The 27,864-nt window shown below is 36.9% G+C and overlaps 1 protein-coding gene across 5 annotated transcripts in view; it reads right to left on the bottom strand.

The window, feature by feature from the left end:
• LOC129514524 (WD repeat-containing protein 7) overlaps nucleotides 1-27,864 on the bottom strand; it is a 353,352-nt gene that overhangs the window by 105,977 nt on the left and 219,511 nt on the right. The gene's annotated exons all lie outside the window — the stretch shown is intronic.

Genomic DNA, 27,864 nt, shown 5'->3' on the forward strand with positions numbered 1-27,864 from the left:
ATCAGTGATCCTAAATTCCAAGCAAGGTGTCTCTTCCTACTCAGCATTCTGTAAAATGGAGATGGTTTCAAATAATGTTATATTTGTTATATCCCAACAGGGATCAGGGATGAAGGCACAGATATAGTTTTAAAAAGTTTCCCCCACAAGCATCTATGTTTCTCCATATTCTGCTACGCTGATCCAGTACAATGATGTGAAGTATGTGGTAAATTCTTCACACAAGTTTGGTAAAGAAATGAAAAGACAGTTTGATATTACTTTTAAATCTGATGAAATCATCTAGATTTTAAGTATCATGTATTTCTTTATGTCGAAGATAATGCTAACAATTTGTATACATAAGCCTAATGGCTGTCAAGCTGTAAAAGCTCACCTATTTCAAAAGGCATTTTGACATTTAGAAAACAGGGACTGTGAAGAACAAATATCAATTTAGAAGAGGCTGTTTGTTTCTTGAGGGGAAGAAACAAAACTGTTTACACATCACAGAACAGTATAGCGGACTGCTTAAGGGATACACAGGCTTCAGATTTAAGACAGGGAAGTAACCAGTTTCATAACTTAGTAGGGGAGGCCGAAGAAGGTATCATGAGCTTCAGTTTCCTTGTCTGTAAAATGAGAAAACAGCTCACTCTCACAGAGCAAGAGTGTTGGGATGATGCAGACAAAGTGCACTGCCATGTGCCTAGCACCCGGGAGGGCTCCTCAAACGGCAGTCACGAAAAGCATGTTGAACTTGCCTGTTTTCAAAATTGAGAACGTGGCATATAAACTTTAATGCAGTTAACAAATAAAGGCATTTACTCATTTTTATGTTCTAGCCAATTGTTAAACGAGAATGGATTGAACTGGAGGTGAAAAGACATGAAGGATGCTGTAAAGCCCAGACTCTTGTCTGCCAATGCACTGTTTGTTCGTGGTTCAGAATACCTGCTGCTGTAGAACCCTTGAAAAATCTGTTGAAAACCATTGGTCTTTTCCCCAGGAAACTACATATAATACATGTACATATCCATCAAATGACACACACACAAAAATTTCCAGGAGGCCACGGTTCTTGGGTTAACAAGTCTTGCAGGAAGCTGAAAAGGTATGTATACGTGGAAAGCCTCCTGGAGGAGACATCTTGATATTCATCACTTCATTCATACACGTATTTGAAAATTTTACTCTCCCACTTAGCCATGTCCTACATTAGCTTCAAGTTTTGTGGATCATAAAAATATAAACCCCAAAAATCGTGACCCACTGTTTTCTATTTTCTGCTAGCACTTACTCATCCCTTACCACACGATATTTTTAAATATAAGCCTTTCTATGGATTTCCCTTTTCCTCATCAAGTTTGTTGCTCCTGGAGGGTAGGAACTATGGTGCATGTAACTTTACATCTCCCAGATCACCAAGCACAGCACTCTGCACACATTACAGACCTAAGATGGAAATACATCTGCCTTTACTGCATGTACATCTCTAATGCAGTTCCCTGCTCCAGTTTGTCAGAATGGTATTTCAAAATGTCAAGAGATCCACCACTTTTCTGTCATTCTTTACTTCTAGGAAGTAAGAGCTGCAGAGAAAACACCAGTGCTGCTCTCTGCAGACATCCTGAAGCACAAGCAGCAATGGCTCCAGTTTAAGGGACAGGGCTCCCTGAAGCTCTGTCCTTGGGAAGCAGTTTTGTGAAGGGGCAAAGGTTTCCTAAGTACAATGTTTTATAGCATTTCAATCATCATTTCCCTTAACTGCACTCCACTATTCCTGTATTCATTACAGGCAGGAGCATTCTGGCAATCCCAGGGAGGGCTGATTTCTTGCAGCCTCTGTGTGGGAACTCTGGAGGCAGCTTCCTCACCACTCTGACAATTTTATCTTGAAAGCAAAAGTAAACCGTTAAGTGGCCAGTTTCTTGATGTTTTCCATCATTTTTCTAACAAAGTAGGAAGGACAGCATAGGGGATGTGATCACTCACCTTGCAACGAAATGACAGAAAAGGAAGACTCAGTAGGCAGACTTCAAAAGACCCCTGGCCTTGCAATGGTCCTCAGGGTATCTTCTGCTCCCCTGCAAAGTATGATCTACCCTCACAGTGAGGATGCCACCCAGCTCAGCAGGAAATGCAGGTTCCCTCTGGCATGCCATCGCCTCTCTTAAATCGCCTCTCTTAAATCACTTTCTATTTCATTCAGTGATTTTATAAGTAAAATTCTCCTATAGCACCTCTCCTTCTTTAGTTCAGATCACAGTCTCTGGGTAACATACAGTAAAAACCCCCACAGTTCTGGCAGGTGATGTAGGGGGCACCAAGAAAAGGCAAGAGAGAAGAATGGTCTGTTTAACACACACATTTTAAATCCACTAACTAGAGTCTGATTATTTTTCACTGGTCTGTTTTGGAATTATAAAGACAGAAGAATGCTATAATTCCACACCTGACAACTTATTCCAAGCAAAATGTGTAAATAAGAGAAGATGAAGAGGCTTTTTAAGTAAACATTTTGATTTCTAGCCTTGTTGATTAGTAAGATGCTTATGACTTTAATGCTACCAGGAATAATGACACTGATGTTCTGGAGGAGCACGCTCGGATGCCTAAGGGTTCAAACTTCCTAATCACAGATTCCTTCTGATGATATAAAGGAATGAGCCTTTAAGAAATAGTTGTTACAATAATAAAAAGGGATAGGTAAATTTAAGATTCCTTTTTTGAATACAGTATATTCTCTACTTCAGGGTTTATCTGACTTATGATTCCATAACAGATAGCTGCTCTGCAACATGGACCAAGGTGATAAAAAAAAAAAAAAAAGCTAAAATTAAGATACCTACGTACCTTCTCTTTTGCTAGAAAAAGTCTCATGACAATTTTATGAATTTTCTCTCTCAGAATTTTCCTTAAACCTTTGGTACCCAATAATAGTTATATTTTAATCTGTGCAAGATGAAATCTAATTTTGTACCAAAATAAATAGTAAGCAAGGCACAGAATGATGCTCTCATCTGACACCATGACTGATTGTATCATAAAAGGCTCCCTAGTAGCAGTATGAAAAAGTTCAACAAACTGGACTGACATTCTTCAAAGTCTTCCACAATTTGGTTCCAACCTAGCCATCCAAAGATTCCTGTGATAACTATATATAAAATAAATATAATAAAAAGTTCAAGGACACGGATTCTAGTTCAGGAGATGGTTGAGCAAACAGGTCATTTCAATATATTCCGAGTATTGTTAGAGCATTTAAAAGCATAAGGTATCCAGAGAGAACTTAATAGGGGCACTTAACTCCACCAGAGAGTATGAGAAGGCTTCCAGGGAAAGGTGACTTCTATACCCAAACCTAAAGAGTAAGTAGGAGTCAACTACTCAAAGGAGAGGACTATGGAAAGAAAGCATTCCAGACAGAGAAAAGAGTATGTCTCATGATGAGGAAATGAGAAAGAACAGTGTCAGATCAAGGGATTACACATAGCTCAACATGGCTGGCGATCTTGTTGGGGAAAAAAGAAGAGGTTGATGTGATGGGCAAGGGAGAAAAGAGGACAAGTTGGATGAACCAGAACAGTGAGACATGAGGCAGGACAGGTTACTAGAGCCCATTCACAAAGGGCCTCATATGTCATGCCAGAAGTTTGTTTATTCTGGTGACAATGGGGAACTACTGAAAGTTTTAAGCAAAGGAGGTTTGATTAGATTTTCATTTAGAAAGATCAACACTTGGGTTGTCTTATGCTAGAAAGGGGTAAGACCTATTACCTGTTTAATTCTGATCTATTCATCCCCAGCCAAATGGATTAATTAGAATCCTAGAATTTTCAGACTGAAAGGACTTTAGAACAATAGCATCCATTCCTGTGCTTCACATGAGATAACTGAGAACTGTAGAAGGAAGGGGTGAGCTGCAGGCCTGGGAAAGGAGTCCAGGCTTCTGTGGCCCAGGCCATGTGTTACAGGGCCAGTACAGGTCTGAACACAACTTGCCTCTTTATTCATGACACTTTATTCATGACACTCTACCCAACTAGGGATTCAAAACTATAACCTTTATGATCAATCTCTTCCTCCTTCTGAATTAAGGCATGATTTCAACTGCAGTTATTAGTGTCTCCCGCAAACAGAAGATTAAATGAATTAAATGCTTCATCTTTTCTTGTATAATGAAAAAGTTGCCGTCACTGGATCGACATCTAAATATAACCATAGTAAGATCCTCGCAATCATCTTGGCTCTAACTTAGTTGCACCGTGGTCACAAAACAGTCTACTGCACATCTAGCACTGCACTCACCTTGCAGGCAGGAAGTGGTAGAAAGCTGACGGTATAGAATTCAGCATTATTCAAGTAATTCTGGGGCCATATTCAAAGTCCATTTATCAAATTACTAGTGTTTCTCACCCATGAGATAAGTAATACATAGTGTGGCAGCTTTATAGTGGGAATCTAGCATGTAGCACACCACCACCACCGTACGGATGTCTAGCCAAAAGTATAAATGAACTACCAAAAATGCACACATGCTCAGAACAGTAGATAACAAATCAAAAAACAACAAAACGCTTTGAAAAGCAGATAGCACTAAAATCTAGCATTGGATAAATCACAATTAACTTAGGCCCTCTGGCTGTTTGAATTCTGTTGTCGTGAGTCAAGAGTAATAACAAAAGCTCATATATTAGTGCCATTTTATCTCAAGCTTTTTAACTCAAGCAATTTTTTGAAAACGGTTCCAACTTTATTCTTACTGTTTTTTAAAAGTGCTACATAAAAGCAAAGCAGCAAGAAAATATTTATGCTTTGCTGTAACAGCAAAACACTAAAAACGAGAAAGGATTGAGACAGAGCAAAATAAAGCCTACGAGAGCAGTGATTAAAGAGCTGACGGTTTTCTACCATGACTAAGTTGTTGCTTTTGCAAAATAAATATTGTCCCATCATGAAATGACCAGTGAAGACCCCAATTCAAAACATTTTTGTTTTATCTGCCTGATAATGATGACTAGCTCTTTCAAAAGATTAGCAAACAAGCCATCTCTCTCTCTCTCTCTCTCTCTCTCTCCTCTCTCTCTCTCTCTCACACACACACACACACACACACACACACACACGCAATTACTTAGGTAATAATGAATTTGTCTTCTGGGGCATTTATTCATCCTTACCACAAAGTGTAGACTTACTTTATTAATGTACCCTAAGCATTATGGAATACTTATTCTACGAAAATACTTTACTAACCATAAAAAACTATAGTTATATATTTCTATAAGCACTGGGTATTATTTTAAGCACCATTTGATAACAGATAACTTTTATATTGTTATCTCACTTTTTTCCCCTTCTTGCCTTTCTAACAAGGGTAGGGACTGAGCCTGATAGAGTACCTTGAGTTCTCTACAGCCTATTAGACTGTTTTTATTTACACACACACACACACACACACACACACACACGATCAACTGCCAGTTACATACACCAATATTAACACTTGCAATACTAACTCAAACCTTTATTTTTATATAACCACAGATCCTACTAACATGACATGCTCATGACATGAACTTGAATCATGCAGTAGTAATTTTTACTCAGTTCCTAATTGTCCTGCAATAGCAATAAATAGGAAAGGATCACCTAAAAAGTTGTAAAATTGATACTTTTTCCCAGCTTTCCATTTGTAATTTTTATTTCCCTTAGGGGGAGGCTAACTGTTCCCTCTCATGCTTCCCTTGAAGCTTGAAGACCTCATAGGCAGATTCCAGAACGAGCTATTACAAGCCCTCTAGCAACCAGTACACCCTGTACAAGGAAATAGCACTGGATAAATGAAACCACTGGAAGGACTGAGTGTAAGGACAGAAATGGGGACCTACTTTATGGAGTGTCTCCTTGCTGCAGGAAGGGGAACTTGGATTTTATGGCAGCCAATGCTTTCAGAAAACTAGTGGCCATAGGAAGGAGTTTTAAGAACTGGAAACTAAAACAGAAGCTAGAGTCATACCATATTTATCAAAGGAGAATGAAATTTTCTTACTGGAATTATTACAAAACCATAGCATTTCAGAGAATTTTTCAGAGTCCTCGGAGGTCCTTCATAATTATTATGGCTGCCCCATTGGTAGGTAATATATAAACTATTTTCTTGAGCTCTGTCTGGTCCCTCCTAGGCCAGTCATCAGGCCTGGTTAGACCTTTGTTCCTTTTACTTAAAAAATATCATAAATGAAGAAATGGCCACTAATCACCCTTAGCTCTGAATAGCACAGGAGGGGGGAAAAAAGGTCATATTAAAAAAATGCATTAATTAATAGTTCAATTACAAGGAAATTCCTATGGGAGAACACATTATATGCACTTTAAACCAAATGAATTTATGATGATTTATGCCATTACAATGAGTGCAAAATGAATTAATAATGATTGGCCACTTATTTCAAAGTGTAACCAAGTGAAAGAAGCCTTTTCCCACTTGTTAATGTCCATCAAAGAACAAGGATGGCAGAGTGCCATCTGGAATTCCACTCCTTTGCTTTATACAGAAACCTGACTTAATTAAAAATAATTCCAATTTTGTGTGCGTTATTCATGGATATGGACTAATTAACAAACACTTCTATAACTAAATGCCTTGTATTAATGCAGTTGTTAAAAACTGCTTGTTAAACAGTTTACATCCTTCATTGCACAGAAGCTTAATTTTTTAAATAAAAAGTGTAAAGTAACTCTGAAATTAGGAAGCCAATTTAACAAAGATATTTAAAAACTCATTCATCTATCAGTTTTATCAAAACAGTCCTATTTCAATGTAATTCACTGTTTCTTGGCCTAGAATCAGAAGACTCTAAAATTCAAACATTCTTTGATTCAAAGTATGTTTTTTGTCGGTTTTACTGAACTTCAAATTATGTCATACAATGATATTTAAAGTTATTTTGGCTTTTTTTAGTATTTTATATATTTTGGATGGCAAACTAAAATTAGGGAATCTTACCTTCCTATAAAGAAAGAGATATTACTTATTTCATATAGTCTTTTTCTGCCTCATGAATGTAAAAAGTCCTGACTTTTGGACAGTTTGAGGGTCAGTAATAAAGAAGTAAAATAATAGAAGTGGGTGTTTATGATATCAAAGAAGTAAAATTTTAAAATCCATTAATCTAGGGAATCTTTAATTAAATCTTTAAATCTTTAATGAATAGAGGTCCAAATACCTCTATGTCCTGATCCTAAAAGGTGTAGGATGGTTAAATAGCATGAATCAGTGGGTTGGCAGCCATATGGGTGGGTGGCAAAAGTACTCTAGGGTTGAAGTTCTAGCTCTAGTGCCTACTAGCTAAGTGATTATCTATTCATTCAAAATTTACTAGTACTTGCTATGTTCCAGGCATTGTTTTTAAGCACAGGTCAACAAAATCTGTGCTCTCACAGAGCTTACATTCCAGTTGAGTCAGACAGACTAGAAGAACAAATAGATATGTCAAGCAGAACTAAGTCCTGTAAAGAAAAAGCAAGAATAAAAGCCTAAAAACTGACAAGAGGAAAGGACTCGGCAGATGGTAACATTTGAACAAAGGCCTGAGTGAAATGAAAGAGAGGCATGGGGGCACCAGTGGGAGAAGCATTCTAGGCTAAGAGAACAGCACCAAAGGCCCTGTGGTTGGACGGGATATCTTTGGGCCAGCAAAAGTCCACAGAGTGGTTAGATGGCAGTGGACAAGGACAAAAGTGGAAGGACATACAATAAGAGAGGCAGCTGTGGGATGGATTACATGAGCACTTTCCTCTGTGGGTTTTTAAGTATTATGAGAAATTCATGGAAGTTACACGGAGAGAATGACATGACCCGCTGTCAACCAGAAAGTATCAGGATGCTGTATACAGAATAGACGGTCACATCAGGAAGGCCAACTGGGAGGTTCTTAAAATGGTTCAAGCAAGAGATAATAAAGGCCTGGACTAAAACAGTAGTGACACAGTTCTCACACCCTGTAAATTCTGGATTTTTGAAGTAACTTCAGTAGAGCAGACAAGATTCATTTAGGGATTAGATGTGAATATATGATATAGAGAGAAGTAAAACAGATTCCAGGCATTTGGACAGGAATGGCTATGTTAATGACGGTGACACTCACTAAAATGGGTAGCAACAGGAGACAAGGAGGTTTGTTATTTGTTTTTGAAGTGGAAGCAATAATCCAAATTTTAGTTTTAGGCATTTCCAATTTGAGATACATATCAAACATCCGAAGGTAGAGTTCAAATAAGTACCTGGACATATGAGTCTGGAGATTGGCATGGAAACCAGGGTTGGAATCAGAAAGTTAAAAATCATCCGTATATGCTGCACTGAAGCCACGGGACTGGCAGTAATTGGTAAAGAATGAGGGTAGGTACAGAGGAAAGAGGGGGAACACCAAGTCTGGGTACAAGTGGTTAATGAGGTGGGAGAAACAGGAAAGAACAACGTCACAGAAACTAAGCAGAGTTGCAGGTTTCAACATAGCTGGAATTACTGGCTACCAAGAGAGAGAGACAAGAGCTGAGAATTACTTCCTGACTTGGGCAACACATGAAGTCCCTGGTTACCTTACTGGAAAGGTTACAGGAGAGTGAAAGTCAGAAAAGTCTGACCGAAGCAGATTCAGGAAAAAAAAAAAAATGGCTAAGAAAGCAAAGAATGTAAACATAATCAGAGTATTTAGTGCAGAATGTATACAATTATGTAGACTAGAGTATTTGTAATTTCCGGACTTCTAAATACCTACTGATAATAATGCAGCGTTCATGTAACCTTCTGTAGATACAGACAATGGAGGAAACAGATAGGAGTATCTGTTTTATGGGACATACTTCTCAATGTGTTCCATGCATAGCTTCTACAGCCTTCTCTGGACCTGATCACTTCCAGGAACCAACCAATGGTCTTTCCAGAGATGAACCCCCTCCCCCCAAGACGGCAGTTTCATTCACGTCTGAACAGGAATGCATCGTAACCTTTCCTGGTCATCTGTACACCATTAAACATCCTGTGAGAGGGGCTCACCAGATGGATTACAGGGTTCTGAAGGTGCTGATGTACCTCTCCAAAGTAACTGACTTACTGCTCGATCAAAGACTCATGCTCAGTTATTTTACCCATTTGTCTAGGGCTTTTAGAATTTAATTATTAAAAAAATACATGAAATCAAAACAATGACATTTTCCCAAAAATACCATTAAAGTTAATCAAAACTATGGCAAAAACTGAAATGCTTCATGGTAATTTCGTAATTGCATACTCTTTTTAAATAATTCACACAGGGTAATTAAGTTAGCATAATCTCAAAGTAATTTTATAAGTAGTCTAGTGGAGATGAAAATCACAGGCAGGATTAGCTAATTTCTTTTCTAATAACGACAGTAAAGCATTCACCTGGAACATGGAACTGCTGAATGTTAACCCTTCACAGATAGATCATCAAAGATGAGAATCAGTTGCCCTTAGTGGACACTAAATATTAAGTAAACTGTGAGATGAAGACTAGAGTAACCCTAGGAGAAATTAATTCAGAATTGCTTTACATGCGAGCAAATAAACAAATGCCAACATTCTCACTGTGAGCACGCTAAATGCTTCCTTTCTACACATTTATTTTATTGAAGTTGAGTAAGGGAGGAAAAAAAAGATGAGCAAACAAAAGTCACTCTGCTGCCCGTTTCTCAGTCTGGACATCTTTGTTTAAGCTTTGACTTGGCTTAAATGAACGAATTAATATTGACAAAAACATCAACTAAGCTAATGAGTTGTTAGTTAAGGCAATAAACATGTCACATTAGAGTCAGCGCAGTAAAGAGGTAATTAGCCCTGGAAAAGCCCTGCTGATTGGAGCTGTTGAGATCCTCTGCTCTTAACCTTTGAGTCCATTATCCAGCCCAGAAGTGGTGGCTATGTTAATGGGAACTCGCTAGTAAACAGCAGCCAGCAGCCGGGCTACAGCAGCTAGACCTGCGTCAGAGTTCTGGGATGCAAGGGGCGCTGGGAGGCTTACAAGAGCCATCAACAGAGCCCTGGGAAAAGCGGAAACCCAGTTCTTTGAGGAATAGATATTAATGTCCAACGGAGGAGGCAAATATATTTCCAAAGAAATATCTATTTCCAAATAAAATACTTTTTAGCAACAACAAAAAACTTTGCAATACACTAAGTAACATACGATGAGACAAAGGAAAACTCACTCTAATCACAAAATATGCTCCCATCTGCAAATAAGGATGCCCCGACCCTTTCAAGATAAAGCGCAAGACACTGTAATATGATGAGTTCCTAAGCTGTAGAGGTAATCGTGGTCACAATTAAAAATCATAGCAAATAATTTACATTAAGACAAAAAAAGAAGCATACATGCTATTACACTTCTAAAATATACATGTTTAGGGGCGCCTGGGTGGCTCAGTGGGTGAAGCATCTGCCTTTGGCTCCAGTCATGATCTCAGGGTCCCAGGATCAAGCTCTGCATCGGGCTCCATGCTGAGCAGGGAGTCCCCTTCTCCCTCTCCCTTTGCCCTTCCCCCTCGCTCGTGCTCTCTCTCGGATAAATAAGTAAAATCTTAAATAAAATACATACATTTACATGAGTAATTATAAACTGCCCTTCAGAGGGCAGCCCGGGTGGCTCAGCGGTTCAGCACCTGCATTTGGCCCAGGGTGTGATCCTGGAGACCCGGGATGGGGTCCCATGCCAGGCTCCCTGCATGGAGCCTGCTTCTCCCTCTGCCTGTGTCTCTGCCCATGCCACCCCGCCCCCACCCCGTCTCTCATTAATGAATAAATAAAATCTTAAAAAAAAAAAAAGAGCCCTTTGCTCTGTAAGATCTTCTGTGTGTGTTCTTTTTTTAACTTCTCACTAATTTACTGATTTGGCTTTGGGACAATCAACACTATCTTTTCAAAGTCTATTCTGAAAAAGAAATCAGATTCTTATAGAAAAATCACAAATGGCAGGACAGAACCTACACAGGAGTTATAACACAACATATATAAATATAATGCTCATTCTCTCAATTAGTGGATCCTTTCTGAAATAAAGCAAAAGACCATGTTGGAGAGTATAATGTGAATTTGTATAATCTTCATAATAACTTCCCAAAAAATTGTCAGACGGGCTAAGTTTTAACACTGCTTCTAACACTCTACATGCCTATAAATGTATTAATTGGTACTAGTATATGCACAGAAATAGGTTACATTGAGACCATATTACCAGAAAATACATTTTCCTTTGGAAACTTGCTTTCTTCTAAGCTTAAAAGCAAACACATTCAAGATAAATACTACACTGCCATTCATTTTACGTGCTTTAATAATTTTATGCTATTGTGTTTTACAGAGGAAGAAAATGTTCTATCCCAATTCTTCATTACATAAGTTTGATGGGAGAGGTGGTTAGATATGCAGTTCCTTGCCACTCCTGTCGTGTGCATATGTGCAGTATGTGTCTGGGTGTTAGAGGAGGAGAGACATGGGACATTTACTATATACAGTAAATCAATATGTGCTCTCTTTTCTCAGGCTGAGTAATTTCAAAAGGGACAGGAAGCAATTAGCTTCCTCATACCTTATTGGGCAGTGTATGGTTTTAATATTTTTCCCCCCATACAGCTTTCTACTAAATTTGCAAAACAGCTTTATACGGCTTAATTTTCCTTAGTTAATTCTTCTACATAATTAGGTTTAGATCAAAGCACTATAAACCAGTTTTCATTTTCAATAAAAGATGAACCAAGAACTAATGCTGCAAACTAAAATAAGAAATACATGTTTTTGTTATTTTATTGTCACTGACAGCTAAGTGTAACCTGAAAAAAATACACAGTATTTACTACTTCTTTTATACAGAGAACATATAAAGACGTCCAAATATTTCTAAATTGTCTAGAAGCAGTAAAGAAAAATAAGGTGGTCAGAATATTTTTAGGACTACATCCATACATTAAATCCATACTTGTAATTATTTATATAATTTCACATCTAGGCAGTGTATCACAGGATAATAGTGTTCAATCTTTTTTCTTTCATTTATTTATTTATTTATTTATTATTCATTCATTCATTCATTCATTCATTCATTCATTCATTCATGAGAGATACACACAGAGAGAGAAGCAGGCTCCACGCAGGCAGCCTGATGTGGGACTCGATCCCGGGTCTCTAGGATCACGCCCTGGGCTGAAGGCAGGCACTAAACCGCTGAGCCATCCGGGCTGCCCCTCAATCTTTTTTCTACCCCAACATACTTGCAGAATATGACATATTACCAAACCATTTCTTACTGTGATGGAATGGGGGTAGCAAAATTAGAGGGAAGCAGAGTGCCATAAACATAATTTGAAGATGCCCTCCAGGTGATTCAGATGTGTTACCCCACTTCATACCTTGTCCTTGCCACTTCCAGGCAGGAGGCCAAAGTCAACCCTATCCCACCCCTCACACCATCCCGTGACTGAAAATCCATGGAAAGTAATACAGAGCTATGAAGTATGATCTGGATTCTAATCCTACACCTACAATCTCAAGTAACATGAACTGGGTATTAGTTTCCTCATCTGAGATAAAATGAGATGGAGAAAAGACCTATTTTTGAGTTGACAGGAATAGTAAATGACAGAACATGCATCATGCCTGGAATGAGGGAGGCTCATGATAAATTCTTCCTCCATCTTCCTGAATATAATTACACAGAAATTAATTATTTTCCTTAATCACAGATATTTATTTCTATACTATCCTAAGACTACAAAAAATGGACTTTTTAAAGAGGAAAACTAGTGGGACTCTAGTCCTTTTAAAAATATGTAATATCAAGGGGCACCTAGGTGGCTCAGTCAGTAAAATGTCTGACTTTGGCTCAGGTCATGATCTCAGGGTCATAAGATCAAGCATGGCATTGGGCTCTAAGCTCAACGTGGAGTATGCTTCAGAATCTCTCTCCTTCTCCCTCTGTCCTTCCCCCCCATTTAAACGGTCTCTCAAATATGTAAAATCTTAATTTTTTTAAATATATGTAATATCAAGCATTTTACCAAACAGAAAAACCAATAAAATGAATGAATGAAAGGAAGGAAGGAAGGAAGGAAGGAAGGAAGGAAGGAAGGAAGGAAGGAAGGAAGGAAGGAAGGAAGGAAAGGGGTAAGAAGGGAAATTATACTTGTGGTCTGGTGGGTGGCATGTACTGTTTTGAATACTTTACCTACAGGATTTCATTTAATTCTGAAAATAACCCTGAGAGGAACATATTAGTTTCAATTTTGAAGATGAGGAAAACCGTTTCTCAGAAACCTTAAATAACTTATTCTAGATCGTACTATGAATAATGCCAAAATAGGGTTTACCTGACATAAAATCCTCTATTCTGTCCACTATATTCCATACAATTATTACAAAAATTATAGGCTATGCCATATTTCAGACTTAAGATGATATGTGCAAATGATTTTGTTTAATATTGCAAATAAAATACACCATATTATTTCTTGCCTGGTCATCCCAGAAACCATAAATTGGCTTCATGATGATGCAGCAACCACTGAATCCTTTTAACATGTATGGAAAGTGAAAAGCCTAACTGGCAGAGCCACTTAAGGAATGCTGAAATTGTTTATCTGAGTAATCTGCATAAATTAACACATAACAAGAAGACGAGAAAGGCAAACAAATATTATAACACTAGTTTTCTAACCTTTTCCCTGTTAACTCTGGCCTAGTTAAACTGGGCCAGCAATGCTATTTTTCTTCCTCTCAAAATCTATAGAGGGTGAATCAAATGTGAAAGCAAGATCAATTCTGTCCTAAGACAGTAAATGAGTTTAAGATCAGTCTTGTTTCAGTTTATGGAGAGAATCTAATTATGCTAGCTTAACTGTATGTTCACAGAACTATATTACAGAGTCAGGAAAAAGAGAAAATACCCTCACTCACCCCACTAACAAGCAAATTTCATGGGCACTAATAGGGTTAAAAAAAGAAAAAAGAGTCTCACAGACCTCACCATCTACACATAAAGTGAAAGCTACAGAGCAAAATATCTTCACCCATCACATTTTCATAAAAGTCAAGAGCTGGAATGGTCCAACCTCATTATGATAGATAAGAAAACAGAAGCTCAGAGAGGTTGCGTGGCTTCCTTTACATTACAGAGCAAGTGCTATGGCCTGTCCAGAAGCTAAAGTTCCAGTTTCAAAAACCAGTATTTCCTCTAAGGTAACAGAAGATCTCTACAACAAATGAGGTTCAAAATGATCATCATCGTAACTACATCAATCACAGCCATATCTCAGCGCCTGGCATACTACATTGTCTGGCACTGAAGAAGCATTAAAAATATTTGTGGAATGAATGAATGGACCTAATTCACACTCCACTATCCACATTTCAACTACTTTTCAAAGTCTCCTTTATTTGCCAAGCTTTGCTGGTCATTCCCAACTACTGTGTCCCTGAGTTTCTTGAGTACATCTTATTGATACTATTCCAAGAAATACTAGACTTAGAAAGCTCAGAATTAGACGAGACTTCAAAGATAGTCTGGCCCAGAAGTGTCCAATCCTGATATTTAGGATCACTTGATGAACTTAAGGAAAACCCAAATTTGTGGCCTCATGGAGCCCTACAAATTTAGAATGCAGAGTCAGGTGGCATGGAATTCACTACTCTGTGGGGCAGTCAATTCCACTGTGACATATCTTGTTTATTATGTAAAATTTCAAACATATACAAGAAGAATATAGTAAACCTTGTTGTAACAATCATTCAGCTTCCAGAATTGTTAAGTCCTGGCCAATCTTGTTTGCATCTATACCCTCACTCACTCTCCCCAGCACCCTGAATACTTTGTAGTAAATCTCATCTACAAATACTTCATATATATGTCTAAAAGATTGGCACTTATAATAAACATAATCACAATACTATTATCACAGATAAACAAAATTATCAATAATTCCATTATCATCAAATAGTCTATCAGCTTTCACATTTTATTGATTTTCTTTCTGATTTTCTCTTCCCTATTTCTCACCTTTTCCCCTTCCTTCACTTATCTACATTTCTCTCTCCAATCATAATCCAAATATGTCTCTTAAATCTCAATCTAGGGGCACCTCGGTGGCTCAGCTGGTTAAGTGTATGACTCTGGATTTAGACTCAGGTCTAAATCGGGGTCGTGAGATGGAGCCCTGCATGTCCCTACCCACCCCTTTGCATGCAGGCACACACTCTCTTCCTCCTCCTTTAAAAAAAAAAAAATCTATAGGTTTACCTCCCAACTCCTGCTTTTCTGGAAGAAATCAGTTCTTTTGTCCCACAGAGTTTTCTAAAATCTGGATCCTACACATTATTCCTTTAATTTCCATATTCGTCTAACCTCTGTATGTCCTATAAACTGGCTAAACAGATTCAGGTTTGAATTTTTATTTTTACTATTTCTTAGATGTTATGCACTTCCATCCAGAAGTATACAACATGTGACTGTCTCTTTTTGAGGGTCATTAGGAGTGACTGTTCAGGCCCATTAACTGATCAGGGTGGCAAAGTGGTGATATTCTATAACCCCTTTTTCATGTATTGGCTAGAACACTGTTCTCTCATCAACCATTTAGATCATGCTGAGTTATATCTGCAAGAAAACATAGGATAAATATTTCTCTTTATTTACCAAAATTTTCAAAATTACAAGCTAATTCTCTTGCATCATTCAAAAGTGACACGGAAGTTTGCGTGATTCCTCCCCCTCAGGATTATTTTGAACTCTTGAATCAAAATAAATCTATGTGTTTCTCTGTTTCAATCCAATGCTGTTATTTTTGTTGCTTTTTAACTTTGTATGGTATCTTATACAAATATATAAATACAGAATATGTTTTTGGATTCTGAATCATTGTGTACAGAGGTATTTCCACATCAGATTAGTTTTCTGTGAGCACTTATATTTCACAACAAATATAATCTCAAGTAGTTAGCATTAACACTAAATAGAAAATAGATTGCATGTCTTAAATTCTAAGTTCTTAGGGACTAACATCGGTATTTTTATATCCATCAGAATAAAAGTTGTTAGAAACAAAACAGAAATCTTAATACCACCTCCTAAAAATTATCTATAGTCAAAAAGGGAATTAATACATCATAAAAGTTTCTCAATTGTTTTAGATATTTCTTAGATTTTAGGCTTAATTTTAACTTTCAGTCTTTTTTCTGCACTCAGAATATTTGCCCTAATGTTTACTTCAACCTGTTTCATCCCTTCCAATCTTCTCAATGTTCTACAAAACAAGTTAAAAAAAAATTTTAATGACCATACCACAAAGATTCTTGCATTTTGAGGGAAAAAGCCAAAGAAAAGGATACTTGAAAATGAAGTTTCCTCAGTATGATAATGCATTTAAACATGAATTTCCACAGTCATTTAAAAATTACAATTGAGAGAAAAAGATTCTGCATACTAGATTCCTTTCTCCTAGTAATGAATTTAACTTGATTTCCACAGGTGGAAGCCAACAATAACTGCCAATCTCTAATTTCCACATGGGCATGTTTTGTGAAAATTATGATAATGCTCCGTGTTAAATCCTTTGAGTATCTTGGAATCAAAAGGCCATGAAAAACACATAATTGCCAAAAAAGTTAGGCAAATGTCGTTACCAAGTCTGAAAGCGATTAAGGGCAAAACACTTCTAATTAATAGCTTCATTAACAGCTGAGGTTTTGAAATATAATACCGCATTAATAGTCTTTGCATTTTCATACTCAAGATAAAAGAGTTCTACAAATTTATCAACCCATTAACTTACAAACATTGCATTAACTGCACATTAAATGGAAAACTGTGAATCATTACAAAGGAGTTCTCTGGATAGCTCACTGTAATTTAAATATATTGTGAACCATTGTAAGATTGAATCAGACTAGGTCCCAATAAAAATTTTTAAATAAATTACTTTCTGGACACTAAGAAAAAGTGACTGCTCATTGCCAGTGAGAGGGCAGTTGGGCCTAACACTAACTGTAGCACTTTTCTTGAAGTTGATAGAACCCCAAAGCCACCTTCTATAAAAAATGGCCAAAAAAAAAAAGAAACAAAAAAGGCAAAAAAACCCACAAAAAAAAGAAAACAAAAAAACAAAAAAGGCAAAATAAAGGGCATCTGGGTGGCTCAGTCTTCTGTCTTGGGCTCAAGTCATGATCCCAGGGTCATAGGATCTGCCTAGACCACATGGTCTGTGCTCGGGGGGCGGGGGTGGGGGGGATGGGGTGTCAGTCTTCTTCTCTCTCTCCCCCTGCCCTTCCCCCTACTCCTGCATGCACTCTCGTTCTCAAATAAATTATTTTTTTTTTAAATGGAAAAACAAATATGTCAACTGGTCACTGTTTTACTACTGGCCATACCAGTATGGCCATTTACTATGCATAGTTCAATTCTCCAAATTCTACATCTCACCACAAGAATGAAGATTATTGAAAATTTCAAACTAATTTCGGTTTCATTCACATAACTAAAAGACCCCACTGACTCTCATCATTAGAAAATATCAGGAGATAAAATCAGACCATCAGAAAATCCACAGCCTCAAAAGTGGATGAGGTACTCTCCACTGGCATCTTTTCAGGTAAGACTGTCATTAACTACACAAGTACCACCTGAGGCACTAATATACAATACCACCAAAGGGCAATCACCTTGGTATTTAAGTCAGAAAGACAACAAAGAGTACAGAAATAAATATCTGCTGGTAGGTATGTCAAGATGGCAGCCACGTAAGCAAATGTGAAATAACTTATGTGCAAGGATTTGCATAATCCTAGACATAAGACACATTGTTCAGAGACTGAAAAATCTGTTGACCAAATATTTTCTGCCAATATAGTGATGAGGATCACACTTCAGTTCTGCACCGTGGTACAGGACTGTCATAAACTACTTGTTAGCTGTATTTTCCTTTATATCATTTCTGTCTCTTGTCCAGTTGTTAATTTGGGTTCCAGCTTATATAATTTGCTTTAATAACTTGGTGCTCTTCTAGATCATAGCAGAGTTGATACTTTATTAGGATGAACCAGGTGAAATTGCCAATATCTTACCGTCTTTGACTTCAGAGTCAATTTTAAGGAATGGCAACTTCATGTGATACAAGCTAATACTTGGTACTGCACAGTCCTCACTATCACTACACCAGCAACACATGCATTTAAAGAGAATAATCAAATGAGACTTCCTTTTGTTTGCATTTCAGTGACTATAAGATTTAAGGGTGCAGTAAGTCCGAAAGGCAGTAACTTTTAAAGCTTTCACATCCATCAAGAAAGCATATTATATAAACATATATATATATAGGATATATGTATCCTATATATAAATGACCACAAAGGCAAATTCTACTTTGCAGTTCCCAAAATTAACTTGATTGACAAGCTATAGGTTCAGCATAACGATTTCTGGGCAATGAAAACAGCTTGAATGACATACTGTATATAACCCACATAACACTGCTATACTTGCAGAGTGGTCACATCAATATTTTAGGACTCGCGCAGAACTCTTCCTTCCCAGAAGCAGAGTGGCCTGCTCTACTCAAGCTAGCTGCTGCAGGAAGCTCTGGGAGGTCACAGAAGCAACACTGGATATGTTCTGAGCAGACTGTTCTGTAATGTGATGGCTGGTCAGACAAAGCAGAATTTTAAATGAGCTTGGGCTTAATACACTACTTTCTGTTGGCCCAAAATTATTTTGTAGTGTGAAAAAGTCCAAAGAATTCTCTTCATCTGCCCATAGAACTCCCCCTTTAGGCCACTTGACACGAAAACACTAGTAAATCCCCTGCTTGCCATTTTTATTTATTTATTTTTTGCAAGTCGCAGAATGCTGTCCCAGTGAATAGACAACTGCTGCTAAAATGGATGGCACTGCAACATTTCACCACATATAATGGGGGTGGGCTGCCTTTTCTGTTTTGGAGAAAATACACTGTAATGTCCACTGGGTCTGAGGATGAGAGATTATAGGAACCATGTCTTCAGTCTGATAAAGTAGCTAGCAGGAAGCCCGGAAATCCATAGCAATTAAAAGGCAAATAAAAGTTAAATATAGAATTTGTACATCTATTGTACATAATTATCAAAGATCTGATCTTGTTAGTAAATCATTAATTATTCCTTATCACTAACATCCTGTGCCTTGGTTGGTAAGTGATGGGACATTACTGGGCCATTGAAATGCAAATTTGGGACAATAGTCACCAACCAGCATTTATTTATCTGTAAATGCAAAATGGGGTTAGTCCAGTTACCCACCCACAGGCGGGGCTAAGGGTTCAGAGGCCTGGTCTAGTTCTCCGTTTTAAACCTGCTGCTTCAAGCTCTATGATATTGCCTAGAGATCTATACAGCAATGATAAGGGTCCCTCTCTGAAAGAAGAAAGGAGAACAATTCCTTTGTTGCTCTAACAGAACTTAAAATACTACAGTATTGAGGGGGGCTGCATTTTGCTATCATAAAGTTTACATTTCTACAACTTAGAAGCTATGTGCTTTTCTGAACATAAAAATATATGAATAATGTTTGAGTGTGGGAAAGTATTAAATATATTTACAGAGGACATAATTACCTCGTTATAAAGAACCGAGCAGAGAATGGCATTTTAGAAATTTGATGTCCTGACTTAGGAGACTATATCTTAGAATTATGATAAATGATTCCTTCTGGGTCAGTTTTCAATTTGTAGTAACAGCTAAAAACCCATTGTTTTCCTCCACTGCTTCGTAATACTAGAGCTGGCCTCTGAAAACACCTCCTTTCTCAGTTAGTGCAAAATGTTAAGCTTTGGCAGTGAAGGTCAACAGTGATCCTGCAAGGGCACAGACACTTCCCTGTCTGTGAAAATGGCAGACTGCTCCTACAGGCTAACTTAGATCAGCTCCTGCCCTCCAGCTAGGCTGCCTCTGGGCCCCCATGCCTCCAGCAAGGTCAGGACCAGCTCTAAGCTGCTCCCTCCACTGCCCCTGAGGCAACAGCAGGCCATTCTCGACCAGGACCATTGGCAAGTTTCTCCACCTCCCATAGGCCAGGTGCTTCCCTCTTTGAAGAAGTCTAATCTTGGAGGAGAGGCCTTAGTTCCTTTGTTATCTATTTTCACCTCTCCATAGACTAAGGTAGTAGCTGCTGTCTCACATGTGCTACTCCCAGCAGTTTACCACTTTCTACCAGGAAGCAATTCTTTATGATTTCCTTGTTCAGATAAATGACTGATGTATTTCTTCTTTGCCTTCAAGAGTTATCAGGAATGAACACCATACTATCCCAAAGCGTCTGCTTTTACTGCTGCATATGGAGACAATTATACAACTTCCCTGGTCTTCAAGATGGTTCTACTTCTTCCTTTCTTCACACAATCTAGAAGTAGCACATTTTAGACACTATGAAAATTCTCCAAAATGTCTAGCTCAATTTAACTTACAGATGACAAAATGAAATTTCTGATAACGAAAATTTACTAAAATTTACTAGATGCCTAAATCACAGTCCCATTCACAAAACTGAATGATGTTCTTTTATACATACATATATAGATATATATATACATACATACAGGGATGAGTTTCACTATGTACATATACATATATATGTATAAAAGAACATATAAAACATAATTTGTATATATAAATATATAAAAATCATATATATATGAATCTGAATTCTCACCATTATTTCCCAATATATTTGTTTTTCAACATGTTAACACTTTGACAATGGAAATGAAACACTCCTTGTTCTTGGATATTATATAATGATTTAGAAACTTAACATAAAATCCATCTAGTTATTACACATTAGGTATGGTTCAAGATCAGTTTCTGACCTGTATAATTTAGAATGGTCTTTTTTCCATTTTTAATAAGTTTTTAATTTTAATTCCAGTGTAGTTAACATAGAGTTTTACAGTAGTTTCAGATGTACTAGAATAATCTTTTTAATAGTAAAATAAAAAGTGGCATTAATAAAAGAGAGGCATACTGTACTGGGACCTATTTTCACAGGCAATCCTTCATGAAGGATTCAAGAAGCACAACAATTAATCGAACAGGCTCGAATGGAAGAAAAACTTGTAAATGTAAAACAAAAGGTGCCTTAAAAATTTCAGAAATTGGGATGCCTGGGTGGTTCAGCGGTTGAGTGTGTGCCCTTCGGCTCTGGGCGTGATCCCCAGAGCCCAGGGATGAGTCCCACATCCGGCTCCTTTCAGAGAGCCTGCTTTTCTCTCTCTCTCTCCCCCCCCCCCCCCGTCTCTCATGAATAAATAATCTTTTAAAAAAATTTTCAGAAATTTAGGGTCATATCTTAGAAGCACACCATTATAACTCTAATAAAAGACCCTAAAAACTTTATTGAGAATAGCATGAAAGATTTTTTGTTTTCCTTATGACTAGCTATAAACAAAATTCAGCTATGGAAATATTTACTCTGATACTTTCTTTCAAGTTAATTGCATATAATACTCCAGGGACAAACACATCTAGCTAAACAATGAGTTATAGGTAAGAAGCACTGAGATTTAATGAACATAGACTAAAACTGAATGTGAAAAAAAATCTGCTTTGCCTTCCAAAGCTTATCTATTAATACAATGATATATGCTAATAAGAATATCTAATCCTTATGCTTTTATTTTTAAATCTATAAATAAAACCGTACTAAACTTTCTGCCCAAGAGCTGTATAATACTCGGAACCTGGGGAAGGAGGGATATTGAAAATGAAAGCCAGAAAAAATTGCGATTTCCAGTTCTGAACATCCTCAGCTAATTTAAAATACTGTATAACTTATACTACTATAAAACATAAATCTATCTTTATACTACCTTCTAAGAACAGCTTCTTAAAAACTTCCTAGTTTGAAATAACTTTTTTTAGACCTATAGAAAAGATGCATACATAGGAAAGAGAATTCATATAAATCCTTCACCCAACTATTCTCTAAGGTCACCAATTTACATAAGCATCCAATGGAGGACAGTCTGAGGAAAGCAAGCAGGGACAATCCCTGTCCCCTCCAAAGAGGAATCTACCCTTAAAAGGAAAAGGAACCTATCCTGTTATTCTTCACCACCTCTAAAGGAAGGAGCCCTCTACCCTTTCCCACGTCAGCAACTACCTGGTAGGTAGATGAACACACAGACAAAAACTTGGAGGACAGGTGCAGGGAGGGTTAATCAAATTAAAACAGCCCGGCAACAATCTCATAAAAACCCTAGACTGAGAAACTCTGACACCAACCCTCTTGGGTCCCCTCCCTCTTCAGGAGATTTGCACTATTGCCCAATAAACTTTGCTTTGCTGTCACCCCTCTTTGTCTGATCTACCTCTTCATTCTTCGAAGCGGGCTAAACAAAAACCATGAGCACTAAAGAAAAAGGAATCCTGAAACAATCATATGGTTATCAAAACTGGGAAATTCACACTGGTAGACTGACTACAGACCTTATCTGAATTTTGATGATGTCCTTTTTCTGTTCCAGGACCCACTTCAGGATCTTGCATGTATTTAGCTGTCACGTCTGTAGCCTCCTCCAATCTGTGACTGGTCCTTCCACTTGTCTTTCATGACTTTGATACTTTTGATGAATGCTGGTCAGTTATTTTGTAGACTTCTCTCTTAATTGAGGTTCATCTGATCTTTTCTGATAATTACACCAAGGCTATGCATTTTTGGTCAGAAGACCACACAAGTGATGTTGAGTCCTTCTCAGTGTGTTATATCAGGATGAGCATCTTATTAACTGATGTTAACTTTCATCACTTAGTGAAGGTAACCAATTAGAGTGGAGTTCCAATTTCCCTTTCTAATTGATAAATATCTTGAGAGGAGATAGTTTAAGGCTGTGTTAATAGAGTGATTTTAGCATCTACTAGTGGATCTGGTCTGCGACAATTATTACTATGGTCTTTGCCTAATGGAGATTTAGTATTTTCCTCATTACTTCTGTATTTCTTAACTAAAATTCTTCTGCAAGAGCTGTCTCTTCTTTCTTGATCAAGTTACATTAGTATGGATGCATTTATTTTGTTCTATGGATTATAATCCCATAAAATATATCATTTATTTTATTGCCCAAATTATTCTAGTTTTGGCTACTGAAAGTACCTTCCGGTTGGCTCCCATGTCCATATGACATGCCTCCATGTATTTTAAGCCCTTTCTTAATTTTTTTTAAGATTATTTATTTATTCACTCATGAGAGACACAGAGAGAAAGAGAGGCAGAGACACAGGCAGAGGGAGAAGCAGGCTCCACTACAGGGAGCCCAATGTGGGACTCGATGCAGGGACTCCAGAATCACGCCCTGAGCCAAAGGCAGATGCTCAACCGTTGAGCCACCCAGGCGTCCCCCTTTCTTAATGTTTGACATCATAGATGTTTCAGGTTCAATTTGTACCTTCCCTGTGCCAGCCCTGGAACCACCACTTCCCCAAGGAGTCCTGGGTCTTTTTATTCGAGAGTGGTATTTAAAAATCAATATCTGAGCTCTGGGTATACATACACTGTTACTGGGATATCACTGCTCCCAGGCCCTTTCAGTGACCAGAGCTAGGAAATCTATGTATACATAGTAACCAACATATACACACATATCTATATTTCTGTATTTATCTTCATGCATACCAAAAACCATGAGTTCAACTGCTATCGCAAGGTTTATTCTAGTATTTTCCCTTACTTGTAACTGGGAAAACCACTTTTATTACCTTGGTCGCTATTATCCCACACTCTTGAATATATATTACTTACTACCAAATTGAACAAAAATGTATATACTTATGTCCCTTATTTTTTTTTGGTTCAATATAAAAAGGATCCGGGTACATAAAAATTATAAATGTCTATACAAAGAATCAGAAAATGTAAATAACTGAAAAAAATATTTGCAATATAGATAATACAAAAGTAAAGAATGATATAAAAAAAACATGGGGGATGAAGGATGGGCAAATGGGTGAAGGGGGTCAAAATATTCAAAATTCAGCTATAAAATAAGGCATGGGGATGTGATGTATAGCATGGTGACTATTGTTAATAATACTGTATTGCAAATTTGGAAGTCGCTAAGAGAATAGATCTTAAAAGTTCACATCACAAGGAAAAATATAACTTAATAACTGTGTGTGATGTGTTAATTAGACTTACTGTGATGATCATTTAGCAATATATAAATATAAAATCATAATGTTATACACCAGAATCTAATATAATGTTGTATACCCATTATATCTCAGTTAAAAAAAAAAACAACAGAATAAGCAATTCACAAAAAATGGTAAACACGAAACAAGAAAATCAACCTAAAAGGTCTAAAATGCAGATTAAAGTAAAAATAGATATCATTTCTTATCAATCATATTGGCAGACAAGGAAAATAATACCCTCAGAGTTAAAAAGGTAAAGAGACACAGCAGAAGAGTAAACTGATACAACTCGATTGGAGGACAACCTGGCATAAGTATCCAGATTAGGGCAGGGTTAAACTTTCACATGGGGATTTACCTCTAGGAAGTTATCACACCCACAAGCACAAACACAGAAGTGGCAATTGTAACAGGGCATCTCTAATAGTAAAAATTGGAAACAAGTTGCACATTATAACATTTCCCAGTACGATTGTCTTAAAGTTTGCTTAACTTATTAAATCTCTAAATTTACATATTTCAGCAAATTTGGGAAAGTTTCAGCCATTACTTCTTCAAATATTTTTTCTGACCATTTTGCTTTCTCTTCTACTGAGATTCCTAAAGGTCTCACAGAGAATTAACCACAGAATACTACTGAGAGGAATAAAAAAAGGTATAAATGGTGCAATACACCACATTCACACATTGGAAGATAATATTGTTAACATGTCAATTCTCCCCAGATTCATCTAAAGATTTAAGGCAATTCCAATCAAAATTCCCTATAGGCTTTTTGCTTTCTTAAACAAAAGTAACACGTAGATTACAAAATTGTTATCAAACCACAAATGATCTAGGCTGGCCAAACTAATTTAACAATAGAAGAACTCAATTGGAGAACCTATGCTACCTAATTTCAGTACTTAACTCTAAAGCTAAAGCCATCAAGACAGTGTAATAGTAATGAATAAACAAGGATTAATGAAAGGGGATAGAGGATCTAGAAATAGACCCAAACATCCAGGATTAAGTGATTCTCAAAAAAAAAAAAAAAAAACAAAAAAAAAAAACTAATGTAATGGGAGCAAAAAAAGAACAATGCTTTCAATAAATGTTCCTGGAACAACCGAATTTCCGTACATATGTTTAAAAAATATTTTAAAATATTTACTTCACATCATACTCAAAAATGAATTCAAACAGCATACACTTAAATGCCAAAGCTAAAACTGCCAGAAGAAAACACGGGGGAGTGGGAGGGAATCCTTGAGACTTCGGAGTACGCAAATACTTCTTAGAATACAAAAAGCATGAACTACAAAATAACTGATAAACTATACTTCATTGAAATCAGAGAACTGTGTTATTTGAAACACACTGGTAAGGTAACCAAAAGGCAATCCACAGGAGATTTCTTATTTCACAGGTGGAAAGGTTTCACACACTCTTTTCACAGGTCGAAAGGTTTTTCTACAAGAAGTAAAGAGCAGACCCACAGGGATAGTACACCAAATTGTTTTCCAAAGCTTAAGCCAATTTGCACTCCACAGTAGGTGTAAAAAAAAAAAAAAACAAAAAAAAAAAACAAAAAAAACCTTCTATTTGCTTCAAATCCTCACCAAAATTTGGTTACGTCAGACTAAGCTTTCAGTTTGGTAGATAAGAAATGATAGTTCATTTTGCTTTTAATTTGCATTTCCCTGATTACAAGGCTTGGCATCTTCTCATAGGTTCATTAGCCATTCTAATTTTGACTGTGAAGTGCTTTTCTAATCTTTATGCATTTTTCTTCTCTATATTTTTTTCCTAATATAAATGTATTTAAGAAGCTCTTGTCAGTTACATGTGCTAAAAAAGACCTTTCCCTTTATGTGGCTTTACTTTTCACTTTTGTAAAGGTATTTTTGGTTATAGAAATTTGTAATTTTAATGTACTTCAATTAGTCACCTTTTCTGTTTGGTTATGCTATCACCTGTTTACAGAATTATGCCCCATTCCGAGGTCATGTTTTCCTGTGCAATCATCTTAAAGTATTATGGTTCTAGCACTCATATTTAATCCACATAGTTTTGTGGGGTTTTGTTGTTGTTTGTTTTTGTTTTTGGGAGGCTGGCTATAATGGGCATTAGGGATCCGATTTTATTATTCTTCCTAGGGTACCTCTACCATTTATCAAAAATTCTATTCTTTATTTCACTGATCTACAATGCTAGGTCTGTACGAAATCAAATTCCTATGTCGACTTAGAACCATTTCTGTGCTTTTCTGTTTTATAAATTAAGTTTTTGGTCTGTTCTGCACCAAGATAATACCATATTAAATACTATAAATTTATAATAACTTTTGATATAAAGTAAAGGAAATCTCTCCACCTTGCTCTTCTTTAGAAGTGTTCTGGTTTGGGGAGCCTGGGTGGTGTAGTCAGTTAGCTGTCTAACTCTTGGTTTCAGCTCAGGTTGTGATCTCCCAGTTCTGGGACTGAGCACCGAGACAGGCTCCACACACTCAGCATGGAATCTACTTGGGATTCTCTCTCTCGCTCTCTCTCTCTCTGCCTCTGTCCCTCCTCTTTGCTGGCTCTCTCAAATAAATCTTAAAAAAAAAAAAAAAGTGTCCTGGTTTTTATTAGCTCACTGCTCTGTCCCATAAACTGGAGAGTCAGCTTGTCAAGTTCAATAATGAAAACAACAAAGATCCTGTTGGTGTTTTGTTTGGAATGGTACTGAATACATAAAAATTCCCATTCTGATTATACTCCAATCCATAAAACTGTCTATCCCCCTATTTATTTAGGTCTTTAAAAATGCTTTTAAACGTGCAGCCCCCGTGGCTCAGCGGTTTAGCACTGCCTTCGGCCTGGGGTGTGATCCTGGAGACCCAGGATCAGGTCCCACGTCAGCCTTCCTGCATGGAGCCTGCTTCTCCCTTTGCCTGTGTCTCTGCCTCTCTCTCTCTCTCTCTGTGTCTCTCATGAATAAATAAATAAAATCTTTAAAAAAAATGCTTTTAAACAAAATTAATTTTTTTCTATAACAGTGTTACATATTAAGTTAATGCCTAGTATTTTATATTTTTACAGTACTTCACTTTTTAAATATAATTTTAAATTTCAAAGGATTAATAAATGAGATTTAAGAGTTAATTTATTTGTAAAGTCTAAAATAGTGACTGGTATACATGTGTTTATTGAATAAAACAAAATAAATCAAATATTGCAATTATCTCTCGTATGTTAATTTTAGGGTAATTCTGATTACTAAAAAAATGATGTTGAGATTTTTTACTGTGTTTGTGTAAGATTTACACATTAATTTTGGAATAGCTTGAGATATTCACCACATGGAATCACCCATCAAAGAACTACATGCTTTCCTATTTACTCAAATTTTATTTCCCTCAGTAAAATATTATAATTTCTTCTATATTTCTTAAATTTATTCTTAGTTATGGGGCTTCTTTTAAAGGACATAATTATTGAGATTTTAATATTTTAATTTGAAATATAAGCATTTATCATCTTCATTATATGAATAGCCACTCACTGTTAAAATTCTTTTAAACAAACAAGTGTTTCTAGCAAATTCTTTCTATCCCCCAATTCCTTTAATTATTGGGTAAGTTGGCTATTTTTTGGCATCTGCATTCTTTCAATGCTAAATGCCTAACAGTAGTC

This window comes from Nyctereutes procyonoides, unplaced genomic scaffold, assembly GCF_905146905.1.
Source record: "Nyctereutes procyonoides isolate TBG_1078 unplaced genomic scaffold, NYPRO_anot_genome, whole genome shotgun sequence".
NCBI lineage: Eukaryota > Metazoa > Chordata > Mammalia > Carnivora > Canidae > Nyctereutes > Nyctereutes procyonoides.